This window comes from Ranitomeya imitator, chromosome 3 (assembly GCF_032444005.1).
Source record: "Ranitomeya imitator isolate aRanImi1 chromosome 3, aRanImi1.pri, whole genome shotgun sequence".
NCBI classification, from domain to species: domain Eukaryota; kingdom Metazoa; phylum Chordata; class Amphibia; order Anura; family Dendrobatidae; genus Ranitomeya; species Ranitomeya imitator.
In genome coordinates this window covers 115,064,525-115,073,923 of record NC_091284.1, presented here as the reverse complement: position 1 = coordinate 115,073,923, position 9,399 = coordinate 115,064,525, and positions in this window count along the sequence as shown.

Sequence of the window (9,399 nt, the reverse complement as noted above, 5' to 3'; positions counted from 1 at the left end):
ATTCAAGCTTCAGGAGGCTAATTTGCATATTCCAGGTGCCTTCTGGGAGAAGCGAAGTCTCCCTAAGCTAGAAGATCGTTGGATACAGCCGGGACCAGCTGCTTCGAAAGCATCACCAAACCAGGGATTCAAGCTTCAGGAGGCTAATTTGCATATTCCAGGTGCCTTCTGGGAGAAGCGAAGTCTCCCTAAGCTAGAAGATCGTTGGGTACAGCCGGGACCAGCTGCTTCGAAAGCATCACCAAACCAGGGATTCAAGCTTCAGGAGGCTAATTTGCATATTCCAGGTGCCTTCTGGGAGAAGCGAAGTCTCACTAAGCTAGAAGATCGTTGGGTACAGCCGGGACCAGCTGCTTCGAAAGCATCACCAAACCAGGGATTCAAGCTTCAGGAGGCTAATTTGCATATTCCAGGTGCCTTCTGGGAGAAGCGAAGTCTCCCTAAGCTAGAAGATCGTTGGATACAGCCGGGACCAGCTGCTTCGAAAGCATCACCAAACCGCGCGCCGTACGGCGCGCGAATTTTTGCCTGTAGGACATTATTGCAAGAGAGCTTGGCTGAGTAGATTACACAAGAAGGAAAACACACAGCAAGTCAGCAGGATCTAGGAGCAACATGGCAGATGTGACAACCTACATGGTGAGCTGCAGCATGTGCTACATGTTCACAGATCGACCAGAAGAAGAATCCAATTTCACCTGTCAGAAGTGTAGACTAGTGGCCCTTTTAGAAGAAAAGGTGCGGGGTCTGGAAGAAAGAATAGCAACTTTGAAACTCATCAAAGAGAATGAAGACTTTCTAGACAGAACAGAAGCATCTCTACTGGTCACAGAAGGTGCAAAAAGTGTCAGAGAACCTCCAAAAGCAGATGAGTGGAAGCATGTGACCAAAAGAAGCAAGAAGACCATGGAGAAATCACCAACCACACAACTGAAGAACCGATATCAAATCTTTGTAGAGGATGAAGATGGCACACCTAAGAATGAAGCAATACCAGCAAGCAAAAAAGAAAAGGGCACACAGCAACAAGTGACAGCAAAAAGTACAGCCAAGAAGCAACGAAGAGTGGTGGTGGTGGGAGACTCACTACTGAGAGGCACCGAAGCAGCCATCTGCAGACTGGACATAACTGCAAGAGAAGTATGCTGCCTTCCAGGTGCGATGATCAAGGATGTGACCGATAGGATACCAAAGCTCTTCAGCTCCAAGGACGTCCACCCATTTCTTCTGATACATGTTGGCACCAATGACACGGCAAGGAAGGACCTACCGACAATCTGCAAGGACTTTGAAGAGTTGGGGAAGAAAGTAAAGGAACTGGATGCACAGGTAGTTTTTTCTTCTATCCTTCCAGTAGACGGGCATGGCACCAGGAGACGGGCATGGCACCAGGCAACAGGATCCTTGATGCAAACAACTGGCTAAGACGATGGTGCAGACAACAAGGATTTGGATTCCTGGACCACGGTGTGAATTACTGGTATGATGGACTCCTCGCCAGAGACGGACTACACCTCAACAAACCTGGGAAACACACATTCGCCAGAAGACTCGCTACACTCATCAGGAGGGCGTTAAACTAGAAGAAGAGGGGACGGGAAGAAAAACATTAGACTCGAACAAAGACGACCCAGGAAAACATACTCAGAAGGGAGGTAAGAACATTTCTAAAACAATCCACAGTGAGGAGATTGGAACAAAACAAAATCCTCTAAACTGCATGCTCGCAAACGCCAGAAGCCTGACAAACAAGATGGAAGAACTAGAAGCAGAAATATCTACAGGTAACTTTGACATAGTGGGAATAACCGAGACATGGTTAGATGAAAGCTATGACTGGGCAGTTAACTTACAGGGTTACAGTCTGTTTAGAAAGGATCGTAAAAATCGGAGAGGAGGAGGGGTTTGTCTCTATGTAAAGTCTTGTCTAAAGTCCACTTTAAGGGAGGATATTAGCGAAGGGAATGAGGATGTCGAGTCCATATGGGTTGAAATTCATGGAGGGAAAAATGGTAACAAAATTCTCATTGGGGTCTGTTACAAACCCCCAAATATAACAGAAAGCATGGAAAGTCTACTTCTAAAGCAGATAGATGAAGCTGCAACCCATAATGAGGTCCTGGTTATGGGGGACTTTAACTACCCGGATATTAACTGGGAAACAGAAACCTGTGAAACCCATAAAGGCAACAGGTTTCTGCTAATAACCAAGAAAAATTATCTTTCACAATTGGTGCAGAATCCAACCAGAGGAGCAGCACTTTTAGACCTAATACTATCTAATAGACCTGACAGAATAACAAATCTGCAGGTGGTTGGGCATTTAGGAAATAGCGACCACAATATTGTGCAGTTTCACCTGTCTTTCACTAGGGGGACTTGTCAGGGAGTCACAAAAACATTGAACTTTAGGAAGGCAAAGTTTGAACAGCTTAGAGATGCCCTTAATCTGGTAGACTGGGACAATATCCTCAGAAATAAGAATACAGATAATAAATGGGAAATGTTTAAGAACATCCTAAATAGGCAGTGTAAGCGGTTTATACCTTGTGGGAATAAAAGGACTAGAAATAGGAAAAACCCAATGTGGCTAAACAAAGAAGTAAGACAGGCAATTAACAGTAAAGAGAAAGCATTTGCACTACTAAAGCAGGATGGCACCATTGAAGCTCTAAAAAACTATAGGGAGAAAAATACTTTATCTAAAAAACTAATTAAAGCTGCCAAAAAGGAAACAGAGAAGCACATTGCTAAGGAGAGTAAAACTAATCCCAAACTGTTCTTCAACTATATCAATAGTAAAAGAATAAAAACTGAAAATGTAGGCCCCTTAAAAAATAGTGAGGAAAGAATGGTTGTAGATGACGAGGAAAAAGCTAACATATTAAACACCTTCTTCTCCACGGTATTCACGGTGGAAAATGAAATGCTAGGTGAAATCCCAAGAAACAATGAAAACCCTATATTAAGGGTCACCAATCTAACCCAAGAAGAGGTGCGAAACCGGCTAAATAAGATTAAAATAGATAAATCTCCGGGTCCGGATGGCATACACCCACGAGTACTAAGAGAACTAAGTAATGTAATAGATAAACCATTATTTCTTATTTTTAGTGACTCTATAGCGACAGGGTCTGTTCCGCAGGACTGGCGCATAGCAAATGTGGTGCCAATATTCAAAAAGGGCTCTAAAAGTGAACCTGGAAATTATAGGCCAGTAAGTCTAACCTCTATTGTTGGTAAAATATTTGAAGGGTTTCTGAGGGATGTTATTCTGGATTATCTCAATGAGAATAACTGTTTAACTCCATATCAGCATGGGTTTATGAGAAATCGCTCCTGTCAAACCAATCTAATCAGTTTTTATGAAGAGGTAAGCTATAGACTGGACCACGGTGAGTCATTGGACGTGGTATATCTCGATTTTTCCAAAGCGTTTGATACCGTGCCGCACAAGAGGTTGGTACACAAAATGAGAATGCTTGGTCTGGGGGAAAATGTGTGTAAATGGGTTAGTAACTGGCTTAGTGATAGAAAGCAGAGGGTGGTTATAAATGGTATAGTCTCTAACTGGGTCACTGTGACCAGTGGGGTACCGCAGGGGTCAGTATTGGGACCTGTTCTCTTCAACATATTCATTAATGATCTGGTAGAAGGTTTACACAGTAAAATATCGATATTTGCAGATGATACAAAACTATGTAAAGCAGTTAATACAAGAGAAGATAGTATTCTGCTACAGATGGATCTGGATAAGTTGGAAACTTGGGCTGAAAGGTGGCAGATGAGGTTTAACAATGATAAATGTAAGGTTATACACATGGGAAGAGGGAATCAATATCACCATTACACACTGAACGGGAAACCACTGTGTAAATCTGATAGGGAGAAGGACTTGGGGATCCTAGTTAATGATAAACTTACCTGGAGCAGCCAGTGCCAGGCAGCAGCTGCCAAGGCAAACAGGATCATGGGGTGCATTAAAAGAGGTCTGGATACACATGATGAGAGCATTATACTGCCTCTGTACAAATCCCTAGTTAGACCGCACATGGAGTACTGTGTCCAGTTTTGGGCACCGGTGCTCAGGAAGGATATAATGGAACTAGAGAGAGTACAAAGGAGGGCAACAAAATTAATAAAGGGGATGGGAGAACTACAATACCCAGTTAGATTAGCGAAATTAGGATTATTTAGTCTAGAAAAAAGACGACTGAGGGGCGATCTAATAACCATGTATAAGTATATAAGGGGACAATACAAATATCTCGCTGAGGATCTGTTTATACCAAGGAAGGTGACGGGCACAAGGGGGCATTCTTTGCGTCTGGAGGAGAGAAGGTTTTTCCACCAACATAGAAGAGGATTCTTTACTGTTAGGGCAGTGAGAATCTGGAATTGCTTGCCTGAGGAGGTGGTGATGGCGAACTCAGTCGAGGGGTTCAAGAGAGGCCTGGATGTCTTCCTGGAGCAGAACAATATTGTATCATACAATTATTAGGTTCTGTAGAAGGACGTAGATCTGGGTATTTATTATGATGGAATATAGGCTGAACTGGATGGACAAATGTCTTTTTTCGGCCTTACTAACTATGTTACTATGTTACTATGTTACTATGATGCAGGGTAGAGATCCTGATTCCAGCAATGTGTCCCTACTAGGCTGCTTGATGCAATTTTCTCTGTTACAGATCTCCCAGTTCTCTGAATGCTCAGCTCTCTATTACCCGTCCACACCAGCTTTGTGTGCTTATACTGTACATAGGCAGAAAGCTGCCAATCAGTGGTGTGGACGGGTTACACAGAGCTCATTAGTATGGAGCATTCATGACAGTGGGTTTACTAGTCCTCTAATGATGATCTCCTGTTTATAAAATATTGATTTTATCAGAACTATAGGAAGCAGCCCAGTAAGCGACACATCGCTGGGATCAGTGCCTACGTACGTCCTTATGTTATGCTGATCTCATAAGGTGGCAATAACCTCATGACAGATTCCTTTAAACTGAACTAAAGTTACTCTGAATTCTGTAGTCACTCATTACAACCATCTGAAGTTCATGCTTCTTGTCCTGGTGTATCTTGTTAATTGTATTGTAGCACACATTATTAAAATTCATAGTGTCAAATTTATGTTCCTGTTACCTGAGGAAAATGGCACAATTGTCAGTGAATCTATTTTTATACCTACGTGAGTGCTTGCTTCTTTTCTGGTGTAAATATTTTGAATTTGACATTTCGTGGATCTGTTTTGGGGCTTTTTTGGATTTCTGTTGCTTTAATGAAACATTTTTGAATTTGTCATGTAAATTGTTCAATATTTGTCTTAACTTGTGAACATATTACAGCAAAAAGCAAAAAACAAACCACAGCTTTAAGCATTGTGAAAGGGACTCATTTATAAAAGTAATTTTCATTAAACATATAATAAAAAAAATGTTTATTTTATTTGTGTAATGTATTCCATCAATTCAAACACTAAAGGTGTTTCTTGATAGTATAGTTATAGTGTTGCCATGCGGAGATGCTGCACCCTTGTACTTAGGGGTTTAGTGTGCTCATAACTGGTAATATTTCACCTAATGTCTGTATCAGATGAAATATTCGGCTATGAGGCTGTTGAGATCAGGTCGGCCGGCGGCCGCTCAAGATATCACAGTCTGTATGTGAATATGATCTGTGAGAAAGTCACATACTGCTGGAGGGGAGATACGTTTCACTGAGGCTATTAGCTTCAGTGATTTGAAACCTATGTGTTAAGAGGGATTAATCTGCCATTTTAAGGGTGGGTTTTTGTGGACAACCATAGAGTGGGTGGGAGGTTTTTCACCTTATGTCCACCCCAGGGTGTGGTCTGGGGTTTAAATAGTTTGCCTCCTGAGGCGTTCAGTGTGTCTGGAGAGGCTAACTCCACAGAAGTGTTCGTGTTTCTGCTAACCTGAACCGTGTGTTTTTGGCTAACCTTGAGCATGTGAATCCTTACTACCACAAGGACTTTGCTTGGTTCTATCACTTTGTTTTGTTTTCCTGTTTTTTCCCAAAGGGCCGTGTTTATTTTTTCTTCACCAGTGAAGATCTTAAGATGACAATAGTCTAAACTCACCTCTGGTGCAGGCACTGTTCCAGCGATGTCTTCTCTCCCCAGGCTTGTGTGACATTATGTCACATGAGCCCTGCATCCAATAAGTGGCAGCTTCGGTCACTTTATTCAGACAAAACTGATGCCTGAGTGAGGACTACTGATGCTCTCGGACTTCCTCCGAATGCCAGTTTTGTCCAAAGGTTTTGAGAGTGATGCGGCCTCTGATTGTATGAAAGGCTTGGATGGCATAATAACATCATGTGAGTCCAGAGAGAACAGGCACTGGCATTTTACTTGAATATAGCTGGAATTTTATATGGAGAAATATAGCAATTGAGAAGGGGTTGTCCAAGTAGTGGACAACATCTTAAAGCATTTATGCCAGTAAACTGGAGTTGCCCAAAAATCTTGCAACTTTTGGTTGTTTTACACCAGCTTTGATTTTTGCAAAATAGTCAGAGCTTAGCGAAGGATAGCATGGCCTAGATCTCAAGAACCGTCTGGGGTGGTTCTAGAGCAGCCCAACTGCTTTATTATAACTTACTCCATAAACATGGCATAAATATAGCATATATGTCCTACAGTATATAATTGGAGTCGATTTTCTGATGCTGGAGCATAACGCGAAATACGCACCAAATTCATGAAGAGGCAAACACCTTTTAATCAATTTGGCACATCTTACTCCAGCGGACTTTGGATCAAGACGGGCATATAAATCCCCCAGCCTTGATTAATTCCCTTTGAGTCTATAATGTTGAACCGTTCAATATTTTGTATAAAAAAATTGTCAATTTTGCATTGCATTTGTCCATTTATCTAAGAAAGTCAGCAGTCCACATGCCAAATCCTCAGTCATATTAAAAACACCATTTAAAGAGGCGGAAAATGGCTGCTATCATTACTAGATAAGATGAGGATATTCAGATTGGCTTCAAAGAAATGCAGGTAATTAACATCCTCAAAGAAAATTTTCAATCTAGGATTGATCAAATATTTTATTCTAGACCTCCAAATCCATGCAGATGCATTATTCCAGTGGAGCAGAAAGTTAACACTTTTTGTAATTGGCCCTCCTAAAGCATAAAGGACATACTCTAGATCCGTCCATCAAGCTATTTTGAGTGAAAACAAAGTTGTATACCATGTACTCAGTGATTAAAGAAAACATTGATCAAAATGTTATACATTATTCATGCCCAATCCTGAGTTTCACCTACACAGGCTTTTTCAAGTGCATGATCAGCACCCCTACTATTTAAAAATCTTTTTCAAATAAAAAAATAAAATTGCATAAAATGGTGAGTCCAGCACTGAAACGCGTTGTGGAAATAAAAAAAGTTCCACTCATCTTGGTCCCAAGGATTCTTCAATACAGCAGCACAGCCCGATATTGGTCATCTATCCTGGAGAAGATCATCCCCCCGAAATGAGGTAGCAGCAGCTGACATTTTCAAGTGTTCAGTGGAGTTGTGCCTGCACGCAACCTGCTCAGGTAACCACCCTACTTTTACTTTCCTTAGCACCCAAAAGCTATCACCAATGATGTTGTGTGCTTTTGTTCCTCTACAGTTTTTAGCTATTCTATCATTGTGGCAAAGCTGGCATCTTATGACAATTCTACATTTGAAATCATTGAGCTCCTTAACCCCTTCCTGACATGCGCCGTATATATAGGTGCTTTTCACAAAAATAGAATATCATCAAAAAGTTAATTTATTTCAGTCCTTTAATGCAAAAAGTGAAACTCATATATAGTCATTACCAACAGAGTGATCTATTTCAAGTGTTTATTTCTGTTAATGTTGATGATTGTGGCTTACAGCCAATGAAAACCCAAAAGTCATTATCTCAGTAAATTAGAATACTTTATAACACCAGCTTGAAAAATGATTTTAAAATTCAAAATGTTGGCCTACTGAAATGTATGTTCTGTAAATGCACTCAATACTTGGTTGGGGCTTCTTTTGCATCAATTATTTCATCAATGCGGCGTGGTATGGAGGCCATCAGCCTGTGGCACTGCTGAGGTGTTATGGAAGCCCAGGTTGCTTTGATAGCAGCCTTCAGCTCGTCTGCATTGTTGGGTCTGGTGGCTTTCATCTTCCTCTTGACAATACCCCATAGATTCTCTATGAGGCTCAGGTCAGGCGAGTTTGCTTGCCAAATCAATCACAGTGATATTGTTGTTTCTAAACCAGGTATTGGTACTTTTGGCAGTGTGGACAGGTGCCAAGTCCTGCTGGAGAATGAAATTTCCATCTCCAAAAAGCTTGTCGGCAGAGGGAAGCATGAACTGCTCTAAAATTTCTGGGTAAACGGCTACCCTGACTTTGGTCTTGATAAAATACAGTGGACCTACACCAGCAGATGACATGGCTAACCAGACCACCACTGATTGTGGAAACTTCACACTAGACTGTTCCTCCAGACTCTGGGACCTTGATTTCAAAATGAAAAGCAAATGTTACTTTAATCTGAAAACAACACCTTGGTCCACTGAGCAATAGTACATTTTTTTTCTCCTTGGCCCAGGGAAGTTGCTTCTGGCGCTGTCTATTGGTCATTTGTGGCTTGACACAAGGAATACAACACTTGTAGCCCATGTCCTAGATACATCTGCTTGTGGTGGCTCTTGAAGAAATGACTCCAGCAGCAGTTCACTCCTTGTTAATCTCCCACAAATTTTTAAATGACCGTTTGTTAACAATGCTTTCAAGGGTACGGTTATCACGGTTGCTTGTGCACCTTTTTCCACTACACTTTTTCCTTCCACTCAACTTTTCATTAATGTGCTTGGATACAGTGCTCTGTGAACAGTCAGCTTCTCTAGCAACGACCTTTTGAGGATTACCCTCCTTGTGGAGTGTGTCAATGACTGCCTTCTGGACATCTGTCAAGTCAACAGTCTTCCTCATGATTGTGGAGCCTACTGAAATAGACTAAGGGTCCTTTTTAAATTTTTAGGAAGCCTTTGCATGAGTTTTTTGTTAATTATGCTAATTTACTGAGATTATGACTTTTGGGTTTCATTGGCTGTAAGCCATAATCATCAACATTAACAGAAATGAACACTTGAAAATAGATCCCTCTGTAATGGCTCTATATAATATGAGTTTCCTTTTTGTATTGAAGAACTGAAATAAATTCACATTTTGATGTTCTAATTTTAGTAGAAGCACCTGTATACTGCTGTGCAGGAGCTGCGTTTCCTAAAGAAGTATATATACGGTGATGTGATTGCACGGGCTCAAGCTGAGCACCGCCGCAATCGTTTGCAAGTATCAGCTCTATGTGAGAGCTGACACCCTGCAGCA